The sequence below is a fragment of the Balaenoptera borealis genome (genome assembly GCF_965194805.1).
Source record: "Balaenoptera borealis genome assembly, chromosome: 1".
Classification (NCBI taxonomy): domain Eukaryota; kingdom Metazoa; phylum Chordata; class Mammalia; order Artiodactyla; family Balaenopteridae; genus Balaenoptera; species Balaenoptera borealis.
Window position 1 is genome coordinate 185429407 of NC_138860.1, and position 27575 is coordinate 185456981.

Here is a 27575-nt window from a genome sequence, read left to right on the forward strand (position 1 = left end):
AGGTCTACTAATCCCGAAGCCTATGTTCTTTTCACCATTCCAAGCAGCCTTTGAGTTCCTTGAGAGCTGAGATGTAAATACTCACTGAGGAAACCCACTGCCCTTTAGCAAGCCTGTAGCCTCCCCGTAAGATCTGAAAGCACGCAAGTCTCAGCAATTCTGCTTTTAGTAGGTGACACGCAGCTCAGGGCATGATGCAAAGGAAGTCTCCACCAGCCTTGGATGCTTGGCCTTCCCTTCAAGGAAAGCATGGATGTGACGGTTAATAGTATGTGTCAGCTTGACTGGCCCATGGGATGCCAGACATTTGACCAAACATGATTCTGGATGTGCAGACTGAGTAAAGCATATGGCCTCCCCTAGTGTGGGTGGGCCTCATCCAATCAGTTGAAGACCTGAATGGAATAAAAAGGCTGAGTAAGAGGGAACGCTTTCTGCTGACTGCCTGAGCTGGGACATTGGTCTTTTCCAGTCTTCAGACTCGGACTGAAACATTGGCTCTTCCTGGGTCTCGAGTCTGCTGGCTTTCAGACGGGAACTTACATAATCAGCTCTCCTGAATCTCAGGCCTTTGGACACAGACTGGAGCTACACCATTAGCTCTCCTGGGTCCCAGCTTGCCAACTGCAGATATCGGGATGCCTCAACTCTTCTCAATCTCTCTCTCTCTCTCTCTCTCTACCTAATAAACATCCTATTGGTTCTGTTTCTCTGGAGGACCCCCACTAATATAATTTCCCCAGAGGGAAAGTGGGGGTGAAGCAGGGAGCCCCATCCCAGCAGCTGGATCCAAGGATCCTCCTGGACTCTTCTCTCAAGAAGCTCCAAGTCCTATCCAGAATCTCAGATGAAAATGGCAACAGAGACAGGGAATGCCCTTCAAATCCACGGAGGAAGGAGTGTGGCTGGGTGGCTTTCTGAGCCTTCTCCTCAACAAGAAGACCCTAAATCTATCACCCCCATCCTCCCTGCCCCAGCCCTGCAGAAATCTGGCTTCACAGCTGCAGCTGAAGCAAACACCTGCACCTACCCCCCATTAGACCTCCTGCCCCCTAAGAAATACCATTCTATCGGCTAAATTTGCCAACAGAGGGCAGGAAGAGGGATGTACACGACCACTTCTCCCCCCAAAGAAAGTCTGGGCTTATTTATTGGGAGCCCAGGTGTGGTGGGAGAGGGAAGGGATCTGGGAGAGGGGCTCTGTGGTGAGCCCGTCCAGGCGCCCCATTTCTCAGAGAAGGGCAGGCTGCGGAGATGGAGCACATGAAGGACGGCTGGCCTCCCCAGGTTGACAGCTGGTGAGGAAACTGTGGGCACTGACTCAGAAGCCCAACAGCTCGATATGTTTCAGGCAAACAAGCTTTGATCTCATCAATATATCACCCGGGGAAACATCCCAGCCAGCACCAGAGGAACCCAACATTAATGGTCACAACGGCCTAAGCTTCCCCCATTCTGTGTGTTCTCTCTCTGGTGGGCTCAGTGGAACAGAACTGGTCCCCCAACACTAAGAGGGATGTCAGGTATTAAGAGCACCAGGGCCTGATTTTGGGGGGAAGGAGGAGAGACAGCCCTGGGTTCAAACCCTGGCTCTGCCACTAACGGGGTGCCTTGGGCAAGTCTCAGTTTCCTGATCTGAAAAATGGGGTGGTGACACCCTGCTGGCTAAGTCACAGCAGCTAGTACTGTCATGATGAGCTTCAAAGATGGGAAGAGCCCCAAACCTGGCCCCTGCTCGTGGCCAGGTCTACAAGTCGGCTGGAGCTGACTTTTCTATTCTCTGCTACATCAGCCCTCAGACTTTAATATGGATCAGTCACCAGGTGCACTTGTTAAAAGGCAAACTCCTGGGCCAGACGCTAGATCCCGTCAATCAGATGCTCAGGGGATGGGGCCCAGGAATCTGTATTTACACCACCTCCCCAGGTGACTCTTTTGCAGGTACTCCAGGACTATTCTGTGAAAGACCCTGCTGCCCTGGCCACCCTCCCCTATTCCCAGTGGCTTCCTCCAGCAGGTGACCTTGCCTTTGGCCTTCCCCTTGCTGGGGCTCACACTAGCCTCTCCTCAGGCTTGTCCTACGCCCCCCCCCCCCCCCCCGGCTCTAGGGATGGACTCAGGCTCCTGGATCTCTGGCCAGGGCCCACTCCTCCAAGCACCTCTTCCTTCAGCCATGGGGAGGGGAGAAATGATGCCATTTGGGCCAGGAATAGTACTTTATGTCCAGAGAAAGGACACACACAGGCCGTCCAGATCTGCCATCCAGCTCTTTCTCGTGGGGGCAGGCAGCGAAAGAAAATAGAAGGCCCTACGCAAGGGGCTTCCCATCCACCGAGCACTGCTGCGTGCCGTCACTGGTGCTTTACTTGTTTACACCTTGTCTGATCCAGCCTCAGCTCTACAAGGCAGCAGGAGTGGGGCTGGGATCTGAGCCTCTGCAGGCCTGAATCAGAGCCCATCCTTTTAGCCACTGTGCTCCACTGCCCAAGGGAATTCCACTCACTGACCCACTCTTGTCCCCCCCTCCCCACCCTGTTCCGCATGCACAACTCAGGCCTCACGGCCCAGACCCATCTGGCCTGCCCTCCAAGCAGTCTTGCATTTCTGAGAAAAAGGCAATAAAAGCTTAATAGGGGGGCTTCCCTGGTGGCGCAGTGGTTGAGAATCTGCCTGCTAATGCAGGGGACACGGGTTCGAGCCCTGGTCTGGGAAGATCCCACATGCCACGGAGCAACCTAAGCCTGTGCACCACAACTACTGAGCCTGCGCTCCGCAACGAGAGGCCACGATAGTGAGAGGCCCGCGCACCGCAATGAAGAGTGGCCCCCGCTTGCCGCAACTAGAGAAAGCCCTCGCACAGAAACGAAGACCCAACACAGCCAAAAATAAATAAATAAAAATAAATTAAGGGCTTCCCTGGTGGCGCAGTGGTTAAGAATCTGCCTGCCAATGCAGGGAACACGGGTTCGAGCCCTGGTCCGGGAAGACCCCACATGCCACGGAGCAACCTAAGCCCGTGCACCACAACTACTGAACCTGCGCTCTAGAGCCCATGAGCCACAACTACCGAAGCCCACACGCCTAGAGCCCATGCTCCACAACAAGAGAAGCCACCGCAGTGAGAAGCCTGCGCACTGCAACGAAGAGTAGCCCCCGCTTGCCGCAACTAGAGAAAGCCCGCACTCAGCAATGAAGACCCAACGCAGCCAAAAATAAATAAATAAATTAAAAAAAAAAAAAAGCTTAATAAACCCAGCGATACTTGCAGAGCCTGTGAAATACAGCCAGGGCCCCTGACACCCCTCGCCCGAAGGATCAGAAGGTTCCTGAAAACCCTCACTGCATACCTTGGTCAACCTGTCCAGGCCGCCCCTTCCCACCACCTCTCCCCCACCCCCAGTCCCAAGTCCTGAGCTGCCTGGAATTCGTGGGAGCAGGAGGGCCCACGGGACCCAGCAGCTGGTCGGCTCCCCAGCCCCCAGACCGCTGGATTAATAAAAAATAAAAAGATCCCCACAAAATACAACCAATAACAATGGCCATAAAAGCCAAATTGGATTCCTTCCTGGCTGATGAGCTCAGAGCCCTTCTCTCTCTCTGAGACCCAATTAACAAATATGTAAAACAATTCCCCTTGCATCTCCTCTCCGGCTCCAGCTGGCTCTTTCTGCGAGCGAGGAGGCGTCAGTGGGGGAGGGGTCCGGGGGCAGCAGCAGTGGCCCTGGAGGCTGGGAGTAGGGACCTGCCCTGCCACCAGCCTGCTGTGTTACTTAGAACAAGTCACTTAACATCTCTGGTTGGGTGGTTCCCCATCTGTCAGATGGTGGGTTGTGAGAGATGCTCTCTAAACTCTCCACCTCTGATTCTTAGCTGCTGCCCAAGAGGGGGAGGCAGAAGAAGGGGAGGTGTTCCCCTTCATCCCTATTCAGAAGCTAACATATAACTGGGTGGGGGTGGGGACACCCAGGCTGGGTCCTGATGTATCATCAAGCCAAGAAGCAGGAACAGCCAAATAAAGTGTGCTGGCTGGATGCCATCGGCTTCGCTGGGACATAGCAGGTGGTAACCTGCCAGTCCTTAGCTCTGAGGAACGCTTTGGAGACCACTACCCCTCCTCTCCCCCCACATACCCAGACCACATCTGTGGGTCTGGGGACGTTCCAAGACTCTTCTTGGCCCCATACCACAAAAGCGAAGCTTGAGGGCTAATTGGAAGCTGAAAGATAGAAAGCAGACACTCAAAGTACTCAAACCCACCGACCGGCCACCACGGCTGGTTTGGGATGGAGCTGTAGAAAGAGGCTGTATCCCCAGCCTCACTGCCCAGAAAGAAAGTGAGAAGTCTTAGGACAAATCTCCCCTTCTGAGAACCTGGGACTCCCCCAGCCCCTGCTGCCTGGACTCGTGGAAGGCCAAGGAGGCCAGCCCCAGATGAAAGCAGCACAGCAAGGAGATGTTGGTGACTGCTGGGGCTCTCGTGTCCCTAAGCCATAGCCTTGATCCTGTCCTTGATCGTCTCATCCTGAGGGATTGAAAGGTGCTTCATCTCTGCAGCAACTTACAGCCTGTAGGTGATTTTCATACAGGTTTTCTAGTCTTAGGAATTATTTCCAATTTGCAAGCAAGAAAACTGAGGCTAAAAGAAGTAAAGGGATTTATTTGAACCTGACTTCTGATAAGCTCAGTACTCGTCTCATTATATTAGGTTTTGAGTCTCACGTGTTGGAAAACTCTCACAGTGCTAGAGTCTGCCTTCCCAATCCCCACTGGTGTTCGCACATGTTGCCCCCCATCCCCCCGCCCAGCCACTGCCCCCAGGAGTCATTCTGGCCACAGGCACAACCCTGGCTCCTGGGAAAGGAGGAGAGAAAAAGCACCAGGGGGTGACATCCAACTTCATCATCTTGGTTGGCCGGGTGGAAATGCACCTTCCGTGCCTGCGCCTGCACGGGGAAGTGCTTCCTGGCTACCCTGCTGATTGGCAGTGCAGGTGCGTACAGTGGGGAGGGAGGGGTCAGCCCAGGAGGTGCACTCAGAGCCCTTCCACAGCCGGGGCCAGCAGAGAGGGCCCTGGCAGGGTGGGGAGTCTGACCCTGGCCCTCAGCCCACCCTCCATGATGGTGTAGCTGCCTACAGAGACAGGAACAGAGGGTTGGAGCTCAGCTGCTGGAGCAGAGGGTCCAAGATGAAGAACAGACCCCAAGTAGCACCCCTCCCCAACTCTGCTGCCTTTCCCATGAAATGCTTGGGAGATTCAAGGCCCCAGGAACTCAGAACTGTTGCTCCTGGCCCTGCTTCAGAGGCCAGGAAAGACCCAATGAAGCCACCTGGGCTCCAGAATTTCGGGCCCCTTCCGTCCCACCCCCACCCTGCTCTCTGATGCAGTGTTATCCGAGGCATCATAGGAACTTCCCTCAAATCCTCCCACAATGATAGGGCTCAGTCTCCTATTTGCTCATGACCTTGGGCTAGTCTTTCTTCCTTCCTCGGCCTCAGTTTGCCCTTCTGTAAAATGGGAGGGCTGGACTCAATGAGATTTCAGGTATTTCCTAGCTCTGTCATTTGGAGTCCTCAAAAAGCCAGGACACAGAAGTGTGATAACAGAGAAGACGGGGTGGCTTAGGGCTAGGGAAGCAGCTGGGAAGGTGAAGAGGGTTGCAGATTTTTCAGGGTACTGGGGCTGCAGTCTCCATCAGCTTGGCAGTCTCCTGGGTTCCAATCCCTGCCACGGCCAAGAGCCAGAGGAGCCCGGTGACCAGAGGGCCCTGCACAATGGGGTGGGGATGGGATATGCAGTGAGAGGGCAAGGTTCAAGGATTCAGACTCTGTCTCCCTGCCTCTGAGCTGAAGGGTGTTCCAGCGGACAAGAAAAGAATCCTTTGCCTTGTCAGTACTTGGGGTCAGGTGCGGCCAAATCCAGGCCCTGGCTGTCAAAGTCTCTCGGCCCCATTCAACAATTCTATGTTCATGCATTCATTCACTCATTCATTCATTCATCGTCTTCATTCATTCACTTGTTGGTGCTTGCTATATAAAATAAGGACTTTCTGTTAAATCATCATTATCTTAACTTTGTGGTGTCTTGAACTCCTTTCCTCTGTAAGGCTCCATGAACCTTCGCATCCCAGGTCTATTCTCATGAGCATTAATGCCCAAGAGTGCCTCCTGGCTGACTCGTCCCTGTTCATCACAGATTCCTGGCTCTGTTACTCTGGGATCTTCCACTCAAAGCCTCTGGAAGACCAGGTCACCAAGTCAGGAACCCTTGCAGGGAACATGCAGCAGCTACTAACCTACAATGCTCTTCACCAGCCAGCCTCTTCCCAGCTTCTCTGGTTGGAGAAGGGAAGGGGGTTGTTTTTCTTCTGGCTGCTGAGAGATCAAAGCCTGATTTCTCTCTAGCTTAGCTGAATGTCTCCCAGGCCTGGATTGCAGAGAGGAACCAAAACCAGCATCCTGCCTTTGTGAAGTCACAAGATGATATTATAAAACCAGCAAATAATATTTCAAACAGAAAGTTCTCACATATGATTATGTCCAGAGGGATGCAAGTCTCAGCTGTATCTACATGGGATGAAAAGGGGAAACTTCTGGATGAAAGCCAGAAAAGCCCTGCCAGTCTGCCAGATGTTGCCCACATCTGGATATCCAAAAAGTGATCTGTTCGGTGGCTTGGTAGTCAAGGAGCAAATGGTCAATCCACGTCACCCTGTCAACCAGGACGCAGACCGAGCCCATATGTACAAATCACCCAGATGACTGAAGGATCCAAAAGGTCGTTTGATTTCAATCATACTCATCTGTAAGGACCCAAATCAAGTTGATATAAAGGCCAAAGCACGAGCTGCAGTCATCATATGGTGGTCACGATCGTGCACTGAGGCCAGCTTGCCTGGGTTTGAGCCCTGTTTCTGTGGCTTACTGGCAAGCTGTTTAGTCTGTGTTTCACATTTCTCATCTCTAAAATGGAACAATAATGGTAACTCTCTCATAGAGTAGGTATGAGGATGCAATAAGATAATACCTATAAAGCCCTAAGCCCAGTGCCTAGCAGGTAGTAAACAGTCAAAATATGTTGGCCGTTATGATAATCATCGTTATCATCGGGGTGATCACCCTGCAGAACCTTCCTGACTAAGAACAAGAGAAATCCTCCAGGACCGTGCAAAGGCCAATCCAGTGGGAAGGGGGTGGGGGGGAAACACATGCTCCTCCCCAAACATCCCAGGAACTCCAGTTTGCCACAACTGTTCCAACTCCGACCCCATTTAAGCTGCCTTCCCCCGAGACACGATCGCCACATTCTCCTTCATGACAGGAGTGGCTTCCAGCTGGCAGTCATGTCTCCTCTATTAACAAGGTTTGGCAAAGGACGCATCGTCCAGGTGCCAGTATGTGTGTTGGATGGCTCAAGCAGATGGCTGAGCGGGGATGAGCCTTCCCTACCGTACCCCCTCTCCCACCAAGACATCAAGCTGCGGAGGGCACCCAAGTGTACTGCAGGCACCACCCACAGGAAATTTCCTTCCCACTGTGAAATGACCACTGGCCTGGATCATGTTCTCTGAGCCCCAGAGGGCACCTGGGTCCCTCTTCTACTTCTGGTGGGGGAGCTGGATGAGCTATTACTTATCATCCATCACCTCTGGTCCAGGTAGGGGGTGCTGGGGCAGGGATGGGAGACTCTGGTGAGCTCTACAAGGACAGAGACTGAGGCGTTTCCACTTCTTCATGCCTGGCACACAGTGGGGCTGCTCAGGCAGACACTCGTGGGATGCGGGATTAAGGAGAAGGCTTTTTCTGGTAGAGGAGATTTAAGCCTCTGGACGCTGTATCCCAGGACACCATTCCCTAGTTCCAGGGAGTGCCCCCTATAAGAGACCTGGATGGCACCTGCTGGTATCTAAATCCAAGCCAGTCCTTCCCATTGTCACCACTACTTCCTCATTCCCAGTGGTCAGGTTCACTGATACAGCAAGACCCTAATCTTCCACCCAACGGCCCTTTCCAAATTGCCCAGATTCCCAGTCTAGTTCCCTCAGAGGGAGGAGCAAAGAGAGAAAGCAGGATGCCAGGACTAAGGGCATCTCTGGGAGTCCCACATGCCTAGCGGGTTCTTTCCCTTGAGTTCAGGGAGAAACATACCCAGACCCTACGCTTCGCTAGCGTCCCCCAGGGGCTGGTCCCAGGACCCTGCGCTGGGTTTCTTCCTTCCAGGTTTTGGCAGAGGGTCAGCCGCTGCTGGCACCAATGCCAGCAAGCGTGACGAGGCCTAGAGGTGTGATATAAATAGCCTGCTGCTGCCCATCGGCTCCTCCTTCCCCTTGGCTTTGGTTCCAAACCTTCTCCCTCCTCACCCCCAGAGTAAACCTGCTGGCAGGGGCTCTGCAGGTCTCCACATGCCTCTTTCCTAGCTGTGTGGCCTTGGGCAAGCGAGTCAACCTCTCAAGCCCGGGTCCTTCAATTGCAAAGTGGAATAAGTACACTTACCTTCCAGGGTCGTTGTGGGGATTACATCAATTAGGCCACGTCAAGCTTTTAGCACTGTGCCTGGCACATGGCAAATGTTCTGTATCTGTTAATGCTGTTGTTCACGGTGACGAAGGGGGGACCTGGGCAGGTCAGCAGGGTCAGTCTTGATATAAGGGGGGATGCGGAAGAGAGGACTTGGCAGTGAAAACCAGCTGCATCTCACCTCTGTGCTTGGAAGGGAAGTGTTAGGTTTACTGCCTGCACCCGTTCAATCCCCTTCACTGGGGCCATGTGGACGCTTCCCACATACTCAAGGAGGCCAGCCTGGCCACATGGCACGCCAGCCTGGGATTCTGAGATTCCGGCTCTGCCACCAACATGCTGGGTGACGCTGGGCGGCTCACTTGCCCTCTCTGAAGTAACTTCCCCATCTGCAGAGGCCTCTCGCAGCCCTAACCTCTCATGGAGTTAAATTGTTTTTCATAGTCCAGGCTTCACAGCGGGACTCCCGCCTGAGCCCACCCCGCCAGGCAGACAGGTCTGGGCTCTCATGGTTGGGGACAGAGCCCAAGATGCAGAGGTAAGACACCCAGTTCCAGCCCCAGCCTGGAAGCCTCGAGTACCGATCCTGGGATGGCCAGAGCTAAAGTCTGCCCTTTACCCCTGGCCCAGCCGGCAGATGAATTTACATTCTTTTGAAAACCATCACATAAGTGAGTTTCTTGACCAAAAAAATGTACTGAATGAATGAATGGCAGAAACAATGCAGAGTACTGGGCAAAATAGGGGCTCCTGCTTCATTCAGGTGGAAATCTGACCCCAACTTGGCCCCTTCTAGCTGTGTGGCCTTGGGCAGACCTCTTGACTTCTCCAAACCTTGGTTTCCCCTCATATTAAATGGGGATAACAATCCATGTGCCATGAGATGGTTGCGAGGTTAAGTGACCCCTTCCATTTACGCGTGTAAATGCTTGGTACCTGGCACATAGCAGGTACTCAACAAATGGCAGCTATTATTATCAGGATTGTTATTACAAGCCTGCTGCTGCCATTGTAAGGCAGAGGAACCAAGGCCATCAGCCTTGTTTGGTGCCCATTTCCAAAGAGCTCTGACTACCAGAGACACGTTACCTCAGTCCTCCCAACTGTGTACCTTCCAGCTGGTGAGGAGCGGAGCGCCGTCTGGTCTCTCAGGGCCAGGCAGGGAGTGAGCTGGCGGGGGAGGCTCTGCCACCTTCCCTGGACCAGTCCTGGCAGCATACCTGCTTCCGGCCTTAGTCTAGCAGCTGGAACGTGAGCCACGCTGTCTTGGCCGTGAAATGCGACTTTTGGAAAACATGCATATTTGTGAGTTGGTGCATGTTTCTATTTCGGGCCAGCACTGCCCTCTTTACTTATTTTCCCTGGGCTTTGCATTTGGAACCCAGCTTGCAAGGGTGTTCTGACAGACTTTGACACTGCTCCAGGCTTCTCTGGCAGGAGACATGCTCAGGTGTGGGAAGGGTGGGCAAGAGAAGGAAGCTTTCAGATGACAAGCCCTCTTCCTTGGCTAAGAGTGACAGATGATCAGACACCCCTGCCTCACTATCCAAGCTCTCAGTTTCTCCAAGTATGGGGGGGGGAAGAATACAAGAGGTTTGGGTGGGGAGCAATTTCAAAGAGGGGGAAGGGAACCAAAGAGGCAAATCATTGAGTTTCCAAGCACCATGATGCTCACATCATTATCAATACCAATAACATCTTTATCAACCACTGCTGCCACCACCACCACCACCGTTTGGGGGCACCTATTTTTATGACTGAGAGTGGGCTGGCTGCCTGCCCTTAGGGAAGCCACCTCATCTTTCAGCATCTCGCTTCGCTCATCTGTAGAGGTGATTTTCGCAGTACCCAGCTCATGGGGCTGTGAGAAGTGGTTGCTTAGCCAAATGGTAGCGATGACTGTCTTCCCACCCGGCTGCAGATCCTGGCCAGCTGCCCGTGGACAGCCTACTTGGTAGAGTCTTCGGGACTTGGAGTTGACTGCCAAGCCTCTACCCACCAGGCACGGCCTCTAAAGCTGCTCTCAGCTAGTCCCTTCTCTGTGGTCATTTGCAACCAGCCCAGAGTCTGCCTTAAGGGAGGAAGGGACTCAGACAATTCCATCTGCCTTTGAATGACCAGGTGAGTGGAAGGGGAAATGAGGAGACAAGGGAAACATGCCTAAACTATCAGAGAAAAGGGCTTAAACCATAATTCCAAGATTCCGAGGGTCAGGGGATCCAGGTTTTAGTCCTGACCCTTCCTCTCATTCATTCATTCACTCATTCATTCATCCACCAAGCTTCCACCAGCACAACCAGTGGTTCATGCAGAGGATATACTGACAGTAGAATCAGTGCCTGCCCCAGTGGAGATGGCACTTCAGTGGTGTGACCTCAAGGAAATTACTTGACATCTCTGGTCCCATAAAGGAAATCATCTGAACATCCGTTGCTCAGGGGACAGGATGCCTTCACCGGTGGTGGGTGCTCTGAGGAAGGGGAAAGGTACCATAAACTCTGGGGTTAGAATCACAATTTTCAATCCCACCCACACTCAAGAGACTCAGGAGAAAGCCAATGTCCCACATTATTAGGGCCAAACTGGGACCCTTGAAGGTCACCTCAACCAGCCCTGTCCTTGTACGGATGGGGAAGCCTAAGGCTCAGAGAAGGGAATTTGCCCATGGACACACTGGGAGCCTGTGGCCACGCTGAATCTAGGACCTGCCTCCCCACTCCCCACTTCCACTCCAGTGTTCCTCCCACTACATCACTCTGTGACTCTTCCTCAGCTCAGTTTCTGGATTTTAAGGGGCTTGCTGCGATTCCAGAACTGAGGAATCCTGGCCCCTTGGAGAGACTGTGAGGGATCTGTGTCATCTGGCCCTGGAGGTTTTCCCGGGGAGGGGGCAGAAGCTCCCCATGGGGAGGAAGGTCAGACTTCCAAAGAGAGAGGTATGGGGGCGTAGATTCTGCTGGGAGAATGAAGTCAGCTCCCCCTAAGGGTCAGCTGTGGCCGCATTGGAGCAAACACCGACTGGATCAGACCCAGGCTGCAGGAAAGTTGGGGAGAGAGTGAAGGCAGCTGGGAAAGAGGAATTGGGAAAGACAAAAGGGGTGTGTGTGTGTGTGTGTGTGTGTGAAAGATAAACATGGGGGAGGGGAACCGAGCAGGGAAACAAAGAGACAGAAAGTGCAAGCAAAGAATGATGCAGAGAGACGGATGTGGACCTTGGTTGCAGGAGCTTTGTCTGAAGTAAGAAAGGGGAGCAGGCATGAGGGTGGTGAGCCGAGAAAAATGGACTCTTGAGCCCAATACCAAGATTCTGTAAGGCTGGGCTTCTGTTTGCCGCTTCCACTGGGCCAGGCTACTCCTTCCATCTGGCAGATACCCTGGTTCCTGACCAAGTCTGCACTGGGGTGGGGGGAGGGTTTTCTTTGTGACCCGCTGCTTCCCTCAAAGGGTGTGTGTGCATGGGGGCGGGGGGGGGGGGGCGAGGAGGGCTGAGGCTGAGGGACGGAGCCTGAGCAGTTCTGTGAGTCACCGGGCATCCCTGTGAGCACCCGGAGGTGAGCTCTGAAGTCTGAGGCTCAGTCAGACGTCCAGAGACAGCAGGACCTGAGTGAAGGTATTGCTCGGCTTGCTGGTGCTTGTGGGAAGATCTGTGTTTGTTCACGTGCGTGTGGATCTTCCCTCCGTGTGCCGATTGTGTGGAGTGTGGGTGGATGTATATCGCGTGAGTGCACTATGAATCTGCGTGGGGATTGTTTGCGGGTCTGTGGTTTGCGGGTAGACCTGTGTGAGCGTGTGCATGGACTGGGGGTCTGTGTGTTCTTGGGTCCGTGGGCACGTGCGCGGGGGTTGTGAGTCTCCAAGGCCGCCTCCAGGTGCTGTCCGCGGAACTGACCCCGGGCGTGGACGGGCGGGCACCTGCGCCCAGTCTCAAGAGGAACCTGGGGCCAACTGTGGAGCAAAGAGGGGCCGAGGAAAGGACGCCTCCTAGGAGGCGCCTTCCTAGCCCAGCTGCGGGCCCCCCAGGGAGTTTGGAAAAGTTCTCTCAGTGGCGGGGTTGCTCCCAGGAGTCAGCGCCACTCGCGCCGAGAATCTTCCCCACACCCTCAGCGCCACCACTGCTGGCTGCCCACCCCATCTCCACCCTCACTAGCGTTCTCAGCAGGGCCCGGAGACCCTCTCGTGCGTGCTCAGCTTCCAAAGCCTACCCGGTCTGCCCCAGAGCTCCCGCGCGCCCGGTTGGACCGGTTGCCAGGTTAATTGGGCCCCAGCACTCCGGGAAGGTCCCTTCGAGAGCATGAGCGCGCTAAGGTAGAAAGTGGATGGAGAGGAGGTCATTAATCTTTTCCAGTCCCCTCCCTGAGCTCCAGCTGGGGTGAGAGACTGATCCCGGGCGGCTTCACACTGATGCTCAACTTTTACGGAATCAGTCATCCATCCGCAGGGACCAGCAGGGGACTAGAGGTCGGAAGCCTCGCCGTTTGTGGGCATCAAACAGGCTGGTGCAGACCCAGGCTGCTCGGGCCCCGCGGGGAGTTGGTGCGGAGCTGGAGCTCGGCCGCGGGGGGCTAGCTCTGGGCTCTGCCCCCCACCAGCCGGCTTTCCCGGAGGGTCCGAGGCCCGCATCCCGGGCTGGCTGGACAGCGGGAGAACTTCACATACAGAGCCGCGCAGGCCGGGGTAGGGGCGGCGCGGAGGACTTGCCCCCCTCCTCCGAGCAATGCATCCCCCTGCCCCGACCCGGACGGCGCCCAGCGGCCGTCGCACTCACCTCGGCTGGCCAAGCTGAGCTGGCTGAGCCGCGGGCGCGGGAGGGAGGCGCGTCGTAGGGGCTGAGGGCTGCGGCCACCCTGCCGCGCGGACTTGTCCCCTCGCGGGAGTCGCAGGGAGAAGCTGTTCGGAGCTGCAGGAGGCCGGGGTTCCCGCTCCGCTCCAGAGCGCACAGACAGTGCTCGACCAAGTGTGTATCTCGCTCCCCAGCGCGCACCGAGAGCTCGCTGCGCCGCCGCCGCCTTTTATTCGCCGCCCGCCTTTGTTTGGGTCCGGGCTCCTACCACGGGGCGTGGGGGTGTGCAGGGCAGGCTCTGGGGCCACACCGCCCCCCAGACCCTGGCGCCGCCGGCCTCCGCGCCGCCGGGCTTTGAGTCAGTAGCCGGCGAAGGCTGGCGCTCCGCCGCTCCCTGCTGTCTCCAAAGCCCGCCGCCAGGCGCCACGGCGGCCGCCGCACCCCCTGCGAGAGCTGCGCTGTGGTATAGCCGGGCTCTCTAAGCCTGCGGGCGGGGACTGCGAGGGGCGCAGCGACCCCTGTGGGTCAGTCCCCGCTTCTGCAAACGGCCCTGACAGGGTCCCCTGCCCCGCCCCCCCTTTCCTAGATTCCCACCTCTCTCCTAGCCCGCGCTCCTCTCCCCGTCCGCCCAGCCTTGGCAGGTCACCAGCCTCCTGGACACTGGAGGGCATCCTCAGGTCTCCTCCGGAGGGAGCTGCCAAGCCCAGGCTCCTGGCGCCGTCCCTTCCTCCCATCTCCATTCATCTCTCTGGCACCAGAGCCCAGAGCCATGCCAGCTCCTGGGACCGGGCATCCCTCCAGCCTTAGTACACGGTCTGCCTATATCCCTGGTTCGCGGGCCACAAGGAGAAGGGGCCGGGGAGCCAAGGCTATTGCCTGGCTCATTTCTCTCCATCAGGAGAGAAAGACTCAGAGGACATTGGCATTGGTGTCACCCAGGGAGAGCCAAGGGGGATGTCTTGAAAGAGGACCGGTTGCCAGCCCCTAGCAGCCGGATGGAGGGGTTTTACTTATAGAAGCCAGAACGAAGGGAGGCCATTGCTACTGTTGTGTAAGGGGTGAGCCAGGAGTTTATGATACATCCTCAGTGTGTGCTGAGAGCAGAACAGAGGAAATAGAGAGGGGGTCGAAATGCAACCCCTGTCTCTAGGAGGTTCCCAGCTTATAGGGCAGATAGAAACATGGTTGAATTCTAAAATGAAGCACCAGGCCCCATACCCACACACAGATGCTCAATCCGTACCGCAGCCCTTCTTTTTAAAAGAGGAAAACTGAGTTGGGAGCACCTCTAACATCGAAGGGCTGAGTGGAGCTTCTGTTTGTTCCTCACCTTGCATCCCTGCTCTGTCTCTCTGGTGTGCAGCCCCTGGGAGCTGTTCCCAGTGGCTGGCTGCCAACCGGACACATGGACGTTTATGATTCTGGATGCCCTGAGAGCTCATCTATGCAGAAGCAAATGGCCCGAGCCGATGTCCCTACCCTGGCACTCACTCCCTATGTACTCAAGATCGTCGTGGGAACCATTGCCAGGCTGGCCAAATCTATCAGGGAACTCCCAGTGGTCCCATCTGGCCTCGAAGACGTTAGGGTTTAGGACAGCTCCTGTGTGAAGGGTGTCTCCCTGAGCTGTGAGCGGAGAGAGAGACAGGAGACCTTTCCCGAGAAGTGGAGAGCGCGTGTGTGACTGCCCCCAGATCAGAGGCCGAATCTGACACATGCGCACGGAGGGACAGACTCAGATTGGCCCTGCAAATGTCTAGTCTCTCTTGCCACATCCCAGAGGGAGGGCAGAGAACGTGGCACCATGGGAGAGGGTGGGAGGAAGGAGAACCAGGAGAAGATTTGTTTATAAGGGAGACACAAAGTGTGTTCCCAAGCCCAGCTGAGAGCAAAGGGTTTTCTTTTGCAGGCGAATGGCTTACTCTTTTCCGTTGGTTTGAAGGCTGCTTCCAGGAGCCTCCTCAAAGTTCTCCAAGGCTCATTCCCTGTTCCTCCCAGTCGGACAAATCCACAGGGAGCGATATTGATGTGCTCCATGTGCCACCCTCAGCCCATGCCTGGGGACACAGCCCTCACTTCCCTGGGAACTAGTTTTAGCGCATTTGGGTGCTAGCTTCATGCTGTCTAGCTGGTCATAGCTGTGGCCACCTCACCCACACCCTCCTTGGAGTCCTCCCTGGCCTCCTGGGGCCTCCAGATGATCTCCAGTGGGGGCTGGGTTTGGTCAGCCCTTGATGTGGGATCTTCTGGGAACAGACGGTACAGAGGCAGAGGCCCAATGGAGTAAAGGAGGAGGTGGGAGTGTGGTACCCAGGGACACTGGAAGCATGCAATTTTCTCAGGCCATCAGCGGGGTTTTAAAAATGCAAATGGAACTGGGCCTTTGAAATATGCCTGCCATAAAGTGGAACTGGTGGTGGCCGCGGAAGCTGGCGCCGGTGTGGGAAGTCACAGGAATCCCCCTCCTGGAGCCTCAGCCTCAGACTCTCTGCCCTCTACTCCACGTTTTGCCCGCAGGAGAGAATGCCTGTTTACAGGGGCCTGGGAATGCTGGACTCAGAGATCCCTGCCCAACCTCGGGGCACCTCCCTGAAGCCTTCTTTCCCTCCAGGTGTTAATTAAACATGACTCCGATAGTCAAATGATCCACCCAACTGCAGGGCCGCAGAGAATGAGATTCTACGTTCCCCTGGCCCCCCCACTCTAGTGATGTCTGTTGGAAGTTCTTCCAGGGTCTGATTTAAATGCCTCTTGGTGCCGATAAGCTGCTTGCCCTGTTCTGTCTTCATGACTAATTGTAAGGCCTTCTTTTGAAAGAAGTTGGAGCTATAAAGGGCTGCTTTGTCCTTAGCTCTTATCCCTTTATTTCTAGTTTCTCTTCAACCATGTCTGAAGCAGAGCCTCTGCGCCCAGCATCTGATTCCACTACTCCCAGTAAAGCCATATTTCTGTTCCATTCCTTACCAGCTATGTGACCATGGGAAAGTCACTTCACCTTACTGAGCCTTAATCATCTCATCTATAAAATGGGGATGGTAAAAGTACCTATCTCACAGTAGTGGCTATAAAGAGTTTACTAAATGAGATAATCTCAGTGAAAAAATAGTATTTAGCACAGTGCCTGGCACAAACCAAGCTCTAAATAAATATTAGCTGCTGCTTCTTCGTCTCCTTCTCCCCCTCCCCCTCCCCTCCCCCCCCTCCTCCTCCCCTCCCCCTCCTCCTCCTCCCCTCCCCCTCGTCCTCCTCCCCTCCCCCTCCTCCACCTCCTTCTTCTTCTTGCCTGTTGGGCAAGAGTGACCTACAGGTGACCATAATACCTCTCACTTCTTTGCCCCACCCCTGGTGGGGGTACTGTGTGCAGATCAAGTCCTCCCACTAAATGTTTGAGCAGCTAAGGGAAAGAGTATATGGTGATGGATGGGGTGTTTATTTTTAACAGTGCAGTAGATTAAAGCAATTTCTCCATTGTTCCCACATCAAGGAATAGAGTAACTATATTTATAGGTGCTTCCCTCTTCAGTCTGCTAACACACTGAGTTTGGCCCCAACCCAAAGAGATTAGAGGTTTCCCTCTAATCTCACCTTCTCCAGGATGCCCAGAGGCCAGTGAACTGGGGCGTGCTGTAAAGAGTTCTAGATTTACGAAACTGAGTTTGATTTTTCTATGTGTCGTTTATTAACTGTATGACCTTGGGCAAGTCACTTCATTTCTCTGAGACTCAGTTTCCTCAACTGCAAAATGGGAGTAATAATGAACTCTGCCTATAATACGCCTGCAATTATCTTTTCAGCTGAGGTGGAGCACCGATTTATAAGTAACAGTTAGGTAATTAGTCATATATATAGTTATATATAGTTGGAGAGCCATATGCTAGATAGAATGAACAATCCCTGTTTCCATGACTTTCAAGGTCGATTGCTCATCATGGGATATAATGGATGCAAAAGAGCTCAGGAAACTTGCCCAAGTTCATGGTGAATGAATTTCTGACTCCAGGTCGTGTAGCAAGTCAGTGGAATAGTTTGGGTTGGACCCAGGCCTCCTTCAGTCTCGAGCTTCTGCCAAGACAGCGTCTTTCCTCTCCCCAGCCCCCTTCTCCCTGAAGTTCTGTTCAGGAGGTGAGTGTGAGTTTATGGGGGGAAGAGGATAGAGGGGCCAATAATCCAAGAGAAGAAAAAGAGGTCTGGGGAAAGGTGATGGGGCCAGGCTGGGGTGGGGATGCTGCAGACAGGGCCTGGGGGAGGCTGGGCAGGTGGCAGCCCTTCACTCCTGCCTCTCCAGAACTTCGCAAGCAGCAGGCTTAGCACTCCTTTCCCAGCCTCGCCTGCTTCCTCCAAGGAAGCAGGCAACTTATGCCAGAGTGAATACAATCCAAGTTATTAACTGCCTGTGACAATTAGCCCCAGCGCCTGGGCCTGCTGACACCTCGGCTTGGAAAGAGGGAGCCAATTACAGCATCAGCAGTGTTCATGCTGCCACATAATCCTCTCCCAACACGCCGTCCCCTCATTCCCCATCCATGTTTCTAGAGGCCTTTGCTCTGACTTCAACATCTGGAGAAGACCAAGTAGAGGCCTTCAAGAGTGAACGTCAATGAGGGGTTAGACCCCAAGGGGCATCGTACATAGCGGGGCTAAAGCATTAGCAGGGAAGAGCAGGACCCTACCAAAGATCTGGACAGTGTGGCATTAGCCAGAGACTGTCTCATTTTGAGGGAGAAAGTATAACCTCCAGGTTGTGGGTTTTAAGTAGATTCCGTGCAGGTTTATTGTTAGAACTGGCTTGAAAAGGAGAGGTCAGAAATACCCCAAAAGTTCTCGTTTAAATCCCAGCTCAGTCACATACTAGCACTGTGGCTTTGGGAAAATCCTTTCATGTCTCTGAGCTCATTTCCTTACCTATAAACTGGCCACAGTGGCCACACATCCCCAAGGAGGGAGATACCGCACAGAAGCACATAGTAGCACAGCTAGTGGCACAGAGTGAGCTGGAAATAAATGGTAGCTATTGTGTTCTATATGGAAGGAGCCCTGGAAAGAGATTCTATGCTTCCTGTGAGTTCCCTTTCCCTTGGCAGGGGAGTGGAAGTGTGGGGCAATGGGGAATGAGGTAGATGGGGAGTTAGGAGGCCTGGATGCTGACCCCAGGTTTGCTACAACTTACAACGTGGTCTTGGTGCCCTTTCCACTCTGGCCTCTTGTTCCAACCTGACAAATGAGGGCATGAGACTAGATGAGCTCTAGAGCCCCTCTAACTACGATCTTCCAAGAGAGTGTGGGTAGAGGGAATGAGTGTAAGGTGAGTAGGAAGCTGTGGGGAGTATGGAATCCCCAATTTTTCAAGAGGGTGAATGGCAGCAATGGTAAATGTGATGGAACTGCCAAAAGAACACGAAACCAGTTACACAGTTAAGCCTAGAGTCTGTTGGTTCTGCCTCGGTAAAATTAACCACATACCTTTGATCAAGACAGGAAAAAAAAGATCATTGCCTGGTTCAGAGCTCCTGGGAGAGGCTGGGTAGAAGTCCCCAGCGCAGTTCTTGTCTTTGGGGATGTTTTAGAACCATAGACAGTGGCTGATGACATCTTCCAAACACCTGAGCCATAGTTGAGGCAAGGGCGAAGGGCTGAGGACATTTTGGCCCCTCGGAGGTGGTGTGAAGGTCAATGTGAGCAGTGCTGAAGCTCAGGAATAACTCAGTTACACCTGAGGGAGGCTTCTGAGCACCCGGTGGGGCCGCCCAAGCATTAGAGGGTGGGGTCATGTATAGGCAGGTGCACCAGGAACACCTAAGGCTCCTGATGCACCTGCCTGTGTGTGAGCTCTTTCATGACTCAGCATGGAATGCCAGCCCCATCTTCCCACCCTTTCCTGCCCTTTTATCCCTCCGGCCTCGGCTTCCTGGCACAAGCTGGTCAGCAGCTCCCCCTGCCCCTACCAGCCTGGCTGTCCCATTGGTGCCAGCTTTAACACTGACCATCAGGCTCTATCTGGGCCTCTGCAGTGACAGCAAGAAAGAGCCTTTCTGGCATTTTCCCAGTCAGGAATCTGTGCAGCTCTGATGGGCTGCCCCAGTGCCAGCTCCTATTCTAGCACATCCAGTGTGGGCAGGGCAAGGAACATTCTATGCCAGAGAACTCTGTGGCCAGGGTCCTTGAGCTGGAATGAAGGGCTGGTAGACAGATCATCAGTGCCCAGGCAGTTAAAATACATTTTGGGCACCAAGGGATTCTGTTAACAACATCAGCACCAATAATAATGAATGGCTGCCATTTACTGAGTACCAGGCCTTGAACCTGCGTCACTTCATCTAAACTCACCCCATGAGGCGAGTCCTCTTATCACCCTCATTTCCAGGTGAGGAAATTGAGGCCCAGAGAATAAGCTCCTTTAGATCACACAGCAGGTAAGTACTGAAGACTCAACCCTGGGCAGTTAGGTTCCATAGCTCAAGTTCTTTACCACATTCTTATTGTCATCTTACAAATGGAAAACTTGAGAGTTGGGGAGGATAAGGGACTTGGTTAAGGTCACAGAAAGAGTCAGCCGTGGAGAGGATTCGAACCAAGGTTTACCTGATGTCAAAGATACTACGTTTATCTGCTCTACTCTACTGCTCCCTGATGAACTTGGTCCCTGTTAAGATACCATTGTCAGAGACCCCTACTGTGGCACTTAGGTCTTATCCTAGGTCTAAAACAAAACAAAACTCACCTCCCTATTCATCCTTAGGGAAGTCACTGCCTCCCTCTGTGAGCCCCAATCTACCAAAAAAAAAAAATCCTAAGACAGAGCTTACATTCCAATCTGAGAATTGTTTTGTCTGATGAGATTCTCCCACACAAACTAGAAGGGCTATCCGGCAAAATGGCGGGACAGTTCCCAGGACCCAGGAGGGCAGGGTCATACCTATACCTTCCAGGACAAGATGTAGGGGCCAAGGTCTCTGGCTGTGGACACATCATGGGATTGACATCCCTTGATACAAAATGCCACGTCATCTCCTAGCTTCTCATTTACCACCAGGGAGACTGAGGTCCAGCTCAGTGATCGCGGTGCTGTGGCTGCGTCCTGGCCGCCCCTCCAAGGCCTCTGTGTCCTTCACGACACCGCTGGGTCCTCATTTTGCAGCAGGGCACGTCTGGGGACAGCTGTTCTTGCTGGCATCCAGGGCCACATCTGACAGATGTGGCAGAAGGATGCAGGGGGAATGCGTGAGTAGTCTTAATGGCCCCTTGGGGGAGAAGCCCGGGCCAGGCTGGCATGGCTGGGTGTGTCTGGGGATGCAGACTGATGGCATGTTCCCTTACTCTCCTCCTCCTCCCCCTCCTCTCCTCCTCCTCCCCCCCTCCTGCCCCTCCTCTCCCTCCTCCTCCTCCTCCTTGTTTTCCTTCCTATCTCTCCCCCAGCACCCCCAAACTCCCCGCCTTTCCTCCTTTACATGTCTTCCTTCCCTTGATAATGGCCACAGTAAACATATATTGAGCACTTACTGTGTGACAAGCCCATACCAAGTGTTTTACATGCACCATAATCTTTCAGCTTCATGATAGCCCTTGGAGAGCAATTATTTCCCTTTTGAGGAAAATATGACTCAGGTCGGAGTTTGCAGGGCCCAGCTGACTTCTGAGCCCACATTCTCCTGTTCTTCTGCTCTGCTGGGGACAGTAGCACCTCGCCACACGTAGGGCAAGAGGGCCAGATGCGGGGCAATCCGTTGATTGATTGGCACTGACTGGATTGATTGGCAAATGTTTTTTCCCTTTTGATTTTCCTTTAAAACTCTAAGCTGATTTCATCTCCCTCCCTGAACTGTTACATTCTCTGTCCCTTCTCATCCTTCTATTCCCAATGTGTATTTGGGCAGCCCTGGGTCAGCCTATGAAGGTCCTGAATCTAGGCCTTGCCCTCTTCTGGGCCTGGTATGGGAGGGCTGGGGAAGCCAGGAGAGCTCTCGGGGCTCCCAGGAAGCCCTGATGACACCAGCTGCTGCCTGCAGGAGAGTCTGCTTCTCCATGTCCGCACGCTTCCCCACTGCCTGCAGGACCCAGTCCTGACCCTGAATACGGCACTCAAGGCCCTCCCTCCTCAATGGCCCCTCTCCAACCTGGTCGACTGGCAGTCCGTTCCTCACCCCCAGCAGCCCTGACTCGGTCCCAGCTGAAGAGCTAGCCCCTCATCACTCAAGCACACCAGGCTCCTTTGTGTCTCTCAGCTTTTACTCACATCCCTCCCTCTGCCTGAAACATCACTCATACTCAATGCCAAACTCATCCCTTCCATGATGAAGCCACTCCCAAACCTACCCTCATCCTTTCCCCCAAAGAGTCTTCAACTCTCTCTCTTCTTTGCTCCTAGAATGATTTCACACATCTATTTCTGCATTTGTCACAGTCTGACTTGTTTTCTATATAGAGTGTTGTGTGAGCATGTTGTGAGTGCAAGGTTGCGTGAAGACTCCGCAGGGGGGCCGCTTCCCAGGCCAAGGCTGGGGGCAGGCAGGGGCAGATCATGAGAAGCAGCAAAGCCTGAAGTTCTGGGACCATCTCTACCGGGACCTGGATGCTGAGCTCAGAAGTCAGACTCAGACATTCTTCTGCTCATTTTAGAGATGGGACAATTGAGGCTCACTGAAGGAAGGGATGACTTTCCCATGATCACATGGCACTTTGTGGGATAGTGCCATATGACCTAACTGTAGACCCCGGGGTCCCAAAGTCCGGTGGGGTCCACAAAGTCGCAGTTGTAGGGCTGGGCTGTTGTACACACTCTTTCTCTGTCACCCAGAGCCTCCCGTTCTCCTTGCTACCTTTATCAGTCAGCTATTGCCACAATAACGCTGCAAAACAAACCACTTCAAAGTCTCAGTGGCATTTAACATGAACACTTATATGTTGCTCACAGGTCTAGACGCCGGCTGGAGAGCTCTGCCTCAGGTTGTGAGCCAGCTCACATCTGCTCCATGGGTCATGTTGGGGGCCGTGGTTATTCCGGTTAAGTTCCTTTTCTGGCTATGGCAGGAGTGCAAGCGGGCAAGCACAACTACGTAAACACATCTCAAGCCTCTTCTCTCATTATATCTGCTGCCATCCCATTGGCCAGAGCAAGTCACCTCGTCAAGCCCAAGGTCAAGTGGTGAGGAAGTAGACTCATGTAGCCCTGGCAAGGGTGTGAATGTGAAATACTACTCCAGGAGAGTGAAGAATCGAGGCCAATGATTCAATCCTCTGTGCTGTGCTTATGCCTCTACCTTTCCTCTTACAGATTCAAATTGATAACCGACTGCCCCCCAAAGCCACGAGACAGGCCCCCCAGCTGCCTTCCTTACAGCCACTAATCACAGAGCCTTTAGCTCTCTCTCCACCTTCCCCATCAGAAACTAAACCATGCTATTTTCAAAATAACAGCAGAGAAGAGAAGTAAAGAGAACACTCAGGCTCCACGAGTTGAATGTAAAAGAAGAATAAAGAGGCAGGTAGTTTGTTTAACCTGGAAGAATGGAGAGTTATCTTCACCCTCACCTTCCAGCCCCACCCATTGTCCCAAATCTGAAAGGTGAGCTTTAGGGATCCCTCAAAGCTTTGAGTCAAGTTCTCATAGGATCACTAATCCACATAGCCTCAGAACCTCTTTTAATTTTTGCCTTCCTGCATCTGTTCACCATCCTTTTGATAGCTGCCCACCAGTTTCCAACAGAGAACGACCGTTGCCGTTCAGCACATGTGATTTCAGTGAGGGCAACGCACATGTGACCCAGGCTTAAGCCAGAGTATCCCATCACCCCGTGGCTACAGTGATTGATTCAGGGATAGACTCACGGCAAATTAAGGCCAATGAGAATTCAGTCCTGGGCTTTTTGTCAAACTGCTGGGCTTGATATGAGGAGTTAGAGGAAGCCAGAAAGAGACTGCTTTTCCTGCAGGACTTGGAACTTAGAGGATATAGGCTTTGTGTTACCAGGAACCGCAATGCCACCATGTCAATTCCAAGAATAAAGTGTGCCAACATCACCATGAACTGAGGGACAGAGACAGACTTGACTTGAGCTCCTGGATCAAGCTATGCCTGAAGTTCTAATCTGCTTTTGGATTTTTTAGCTGTGAGACCAGATGGAACACTTTTTCTGTCACTTACAACTGAAAGAGTCCAAGTAAACTTGGAATCCTTTCATCATAAAACACTGGACATCTAGAGCCAAGGATGCTTCGAATCATCAATTTGTTGAATCCCAGGGAGTTGAAGTCCTTAAACTTTAAGCATGACTTAGAGGAACACAGAGAGGGTCCCAGAGCTATGGGTGTGGAGAAGGGGAGGAACCAAGGTATCTTTAGGCAACCCCACTGATGCCAGCAGATTTGTCCTGTACCAGGAGCTCCTGCAGCACCAGACACTAGACTATAGATTGGCCTGGGCGGGCGGGGTGGAATGAGATGCATAATCCCAGCTTCCTGGTCTCAGCAATGACATCAACTTAGAGCCCTTCATGTTTGTGCTCCTACAAGGCACCCTCTCACCCCTTCATCCAAGGAGAAGATGGGGTCTGAGCTGGCCTGGGACAATGCGAGCAGTGTTGTTAGGAGAGGCTGCCGCAAACAAGGGGCTGGAAAGCACTAGGGACGCTCAGAGGGAGAGGTAGACAGTGAGGGCGCCCCTTGGAAGGGTTGCATTTGGCCAGCAGAGAAGCCTGCCCCGGACTGGACTCCTCTGTGCCAGGGGCCTGGCCCCAGTGTGCCAGCCTCCAGCGTGGCATCAGTGCCCACTCTTGTTGGCTAACCTTTCCGAGCAGATATTTCAGGAAGGGAGATGAAGGCTCACACGCCACTCTGGCTTCCTTACCTGCTGAGACAATTTTCAAAAGTGCCAACGGCTGACCTGGCTCCTGGGCTATATCCCTCTGCCAGGGCTGAAGCTGCCACTGGCCCAGCTCACAGGGCCTCCTGCCTGGCCACAGCTCCTGGATCCAGCTTCACTTCCGGTCTGGCCACTGTTGCTTGAGAGCAAATGGCTCTTTTGCCCTGAATGAAGTTTCCTGAGTGTAATAGACCTGGGTTCTAGTTTCACTTTCTCCAGTGACTTGCTTCGTGTGGAACTTGACATCGGTTTAGCCACCTGTAAACTGGAGGCCTCCCCACTAATGATGAGCCTCGCTACCCTCTTATGAAACAGGCCTCACCGCTCCCGTTCTACAGGCAAAAAACCGAGGTCTGAGAGGTCCTGACTTCACTCATTCAGCAGCATCCATTTACCAAACGGATGAGCAGTCTACTTGCCAGGCTCTATACTAGACTCTGAGGACACTAAGGTGACTAAAATAAGGTCCTGACCCATAATCTGCTCAGTTAGGGTGAGTGAAAGACTTGCTCAAGGTCATAGAGCAAACTGTCATCCCCTCTGCACACAGTAGGTGCTCAATCAATGCATGAATTGGCTGAAATACCATGTGGGCAACTGACAAGGAGGAATCATGGGCAAAAAGGCAGTAGGATACAAAGGACGCAAGAGGAGAAAGGGGGATGTCAATTTGCAGCCTGGAGGCTGGGTTTGCAAACAAAAAATCTATCACATCTGATGCTGTTTGCTAAAGATCAGAATGGAGATGAAGGAAATGAGGGGTGGCCAATGGTGTGCTTGGCTCCTGCCTGACAAAGCGGCTTGGGGTCTGCAGGGGCTGCACTTGGCAATGAGCTCTGGAGTGGTCCCCAGTTCCCCCCAGTCAGGGCTGCCGAGAGGATGGAAACAGTTCATTCAGCATGGCATGCTGGTAACACTGGGGACAGGGAGGGAGGATGCAAATATGAGAATGAACCCTTAACTGCCTGGTCAAAATATCCCAAAATGTGCCCAGCCTCACAGATGATGAGAGCAGGTTCCTTCTCTCCTCTGGACCTTGTTTCTCAAAGCGTGGTCCATGCAGCAGCTGCAGCAATACCTGGGCATTTATTAAAAATGCAGACTCTCAGTCCTATCCTGGACCTACTGAACGTGAAGCTGCATCTTCAGCAAGGTCCCCCACTCTTTCTCAAGACTGGCCGCATGTTAGAATCACCAGAGGAGGTTTAGAAAACCCTGATGCCTGGATATACCCTGGGGATTCTGACTTAATTGGTCTGAGCTGTGGCCTGGGCAGCAGGACTTTACTGAGATATAATTGACATCTAACATTGTGTAAGTTTAAGGTGTACAACGTGTTGATTTGATACACTTATATACTGCAAAGTGATGACCACGGTAGCATTAGCTAACACCTCCATCACGCCACATCAATGCCATTTCTTTTCAAGCAGGACTTTCTAATGTCCAGCAGGTGACCCAAATGCGCAGCCGAGGTTGACCGTTGCTTTCACTTTACAGAGACATTCCCAACTTGACCTCCTATGCTCTTTGCCGTAACCCTAGGGGCTCGGGAGGGCATGGTTCTCCCCACTTTTCAGAAATGAGGTTATTCTCATTTTTCAACCCAGCAGGTGGGTGTGGAGCAGGGGTTCTCCAAGTGAGGTCCCCAGACCAGCCACAGCAGCACCCCCTGGGAGTTTATTAGAAAAGTACATTTCAGGATCAGAACTCTGGGAGTGGGACCCAGAATCTGTGGTTTAACAGGCTTTTCCGGGTGATTCCTACGCGTGCTCAAGTTTCAGAACCGCTGGTATAATGGAGAGAGCCCTGGACTGGGAGAGGAGATCTGGCATCTCCCCCAGCTCTGTGTGTCCTTGGGTTTCCATCTTCCACATGTGGAAACCGAGGGGACTGGACCAGATCAGGGCTGCCCCACCCACACGGTGTTCCCCTGGCAGACATCGCTAATCCATCACGGCACTGCTTCCCACTGAGCCTCGGTTGACCAGAGAGCTTTTCTCAGCACATCCTTCCCCTGCCTCCGCCACCCTCAGGGAGTGCAGCCCTCCCAGGTGGTCAGGGTTGGCACCGAAATTAAACTCTCTTTGCGACCCCAGATGCTCCCTGATCTCTGAGAATGCCTCCACCTCTGTTAATGGCAAGTGTGGGCCTCAGACCTTGGAACTGGTGCTTTTTCTGTCCTCCCCCTTCTCCTCCGCCAGCTCTAAGAAAGCTGTGGAAGCTGGTGCCTCTGCATGGGCCAGAAAGATGTGTTGGAAGGCAGGTGACCTGCCCCCATCTTCGTGCCCTTTCACACCTCCACACTTTGCAGAGTGTTTTCCCACATCTCATGTACTCTTCTTTGCCTCCTCCTCTTCTGGACTTATCTTGTGCAGCCATCAAGGCCCAGGTCAAATGTTGCCTCCTCAGTGACACCCCCTCCCCCCGCCCCACACCTCCAGGGAGGGACAACTGAGCTTCCTTGAAGATGGGTGCACTTCCCACCTGCATTACGCCTCTGCATTACAATCTGTCTCCCTCAGTGGATTGCAGCTCCTGGAAATCAGGGACCATCGGGATCCCTAGCACACAGCCCTGAGCTTGGTAAGGATAGCTGCTCAAGACAAATGCGATTGAATGAGGCACCCAGATTCCCAGCGCCGGGGCGCAGGGTGTCCTCATGGGTCCAGTACGTTCCCAGTCACAGTGTCCTCTGTGCCTCATTCTAAACGCATATCGGCCGACTTCCCACCTGCCAATCCTCTGTCACTCAGAGTCCAGCACTGGCCCTGGCACGGTGCTGAGAGGGGCACTGCCCAGCCCGTCTGGCCTGGCTCCTTCCCGGGAAAGTGGGAGGCAGGGAGCGAGGACACAGAGACATCCCCGCGTCTCCAGTAAGGAGCTAATGGGCAGGTTAGTGAGGCGATGACTGCAGACAGATCATTCACCCCAGAGCGCTGGGGAAGTAGGCACCAGGACTGCAGTCACGCTCACACATCAAGGCCAGTTCCGAGGAGGTGGAGAAGCTGCCCTCTCTCTGCTCACCTGCACACCTCCCATCGCTGGGCTCAGTCCGTCTGGGAGGGGGGAGGGGCGAGGTCCATTCAGCCCACACTTACTGAGCACCTACTGTGTGTTCAGCCATGGGAGAGATGCAGCGGGGCAGGGCAGTGAAGAGGAGATGCAGCCCCGCTCTTAAAGAAGGATGAGAAGGGGAAAGACGCGGGCATGTATTGAACATGGCTGTATACCGAGTCTTGTGTGAGGGCGACATGCATTGAGCATCTACTGCATACCAAGCCCTGTGCGGGGATTTAACCTTACAACGGTCCTTGCAGGCAGCTTCCTGAACTGGGTTTGCATTCCTGTGCCTCCCTGCCCTACAGGGATCCAGCTCTTCCTCATCCCAGGCCCAGCTCAAATGCCATCTCCCAGGGGAATGCT

General features: G+C 53.6%; 1 protein-coding gene across 5 annotated transcripts in view; it reads right to left on the bottom strand.

Annotated features, from left to right (window-relative positions):
- The window catches only part of DISP3 (dispatched RND transporter family member 3), a 52940-nt gene extending 39378 nt beyond the window's left edge, over positions 1-13562 (bottom strand). For 2 of the 5 annotated variants that reach the window (XM_082351325.1, XM_082351321.1), the window contains exon 1: positions 13280-13562. The gene's annotated coding sequence lies outside the window, so the exon portion shown is untranslated. Of the gene's footprint in view, positions 1-10839; positions 12033-13279 lie in introns of those variants that run through there. The other 3 variants (XM_082351322.1, XM_082351324.1, XM_082351323.1) reach the window with 3 other exon arrangements.
- Between the last annotated feature and the right edge of the window lie 14013 nt (positions 13563-27575).